The sequence below is a fragment of the Amblyomma mixtum genome, chromosome 7 (genome assembly GCF_055824585.1).
Source record: "Amblyomma mixtum isolate Tamu chromosome 7, ASM5582458v1, whole genome shotgun sequence".
NCBI lineage: Eukaryota > Metazoa > Arthropoda > Arachnida > Ixodida > Ixodidae > Amblyomma > Amblyomma mixtum.
Window position 1 is genome coordinate 137,939,185 of NC_143018.1, and position 1,453 is coordinate 137,940,637.

The window sequence follows — 1,453 nt, forward strand, 5'->3', positions numbered from 1 at the left end:
TATCGCGCCGTCGGACGTCGCCCGGCGGAGGCCTCCACGCTTCGGTTCGCGCCGTCGCGCGCGACGTGGCGGTGGCGCTACCATCGCTGCATCACATGATATGTGACGTCACACCAGGGATGAAGCGGCGCGCGCCCGCCGTCGCGTCAGTCTCTGTGCCCGCAACCGCGCCAGCGTCTTTGCGCCGGGCGTGTATGCGGTCAAGATGCCGCCAAACGCTAAGGACGTTAATAATAAGAATGCAAAACGGAGGCTGCTTCGCATCCACGGGGCTTAACCTTGATAAGCCTCCAACTTTTTACAACTGACAGCGCGTGCAGGGCTCCCAAATTTGGAACCTGAATATAGACTCTTGTATTAATTGCATAAGTACAAATCTACAATATGAAGAACGACCGTGTCATGACGTCTTTGTGCCCCCTCCAATTTTTTTCTCACCAATTACCTTTAAACAATAAAATAATAGTACTTATATTTCCACGTGATTCAAGATAAATTACAAAAAAAGAAAAATATCTCATATGCTCCCTGGTTTCGGTAACGGCTAACTTCCGTGATGTATGTCATAACGCGCACCTCTTTTCCCTTCCCTTGTCTGCTGAATAGCTTAACCAGGGGCTCAAGTGTGGCAATCGGGATACCACAGGGTAGCGTAGGAGGGTTCTGGCGCAGCCGCTGACCACACTGTTCGATCAAGTTCCTATGTGGCACTCTCGGTATCATAACTACGTCCGCCGCTATGGACGGGGGCGCGCAGGTGAACACTGTCAAAGCACAATGACAGATATGCACGCCGTTACATCCTTAGTACCCATTCCATGGCCACTATTTATCTTCGCTTTTTTTACCTCTTCCACACTGCTCTCCCTTCTTTCTTTATCTCTCAAGTTTCCCTCCCTACGCAGAGTAGCATGCCAGCGATTTTTAAACGCTGGTCTAATTCTCTATATTTCACTAAAGAGTTTCTCGCTCCCTCTCTCATGGAAAAAGCACGAACATTCTGATAAGGCAAAAGAGCGAAGAGATGCCGAGATAATGAAACACAGGGCACTATGGGGCTACAGCAAATATGAAGTACTCACAGGTATTTCGAATGAAATAACGGTGCTGAGGCTTACTATCAGGAATGCGGTTCTGTGCTTAAGGGCAGAAGTTCTGTCGAGACTAGAAATGAATCAGGCAGCTGTTGCTGGATTGGAACTCGGTTCCCACCGCAAAACCTCAAACAAAGCTGCACACAGCGATATACGATGGGTATCGTTCGAAGCACGGGAATCTCAGAGTAAAATACTATATGAAGAACGCCTGAGGAAATTGGACGATAACAAGTGGGCAGCTAGGGCGTTTAAAAACTAGTATACTAAGAACATTGACTCAGGAAGGCGGAAAAAAACTGCGAAACTAGTCCGTAATAACGCAGCACACAAGGACGCAGAAAAAGAAAAGCGCATTA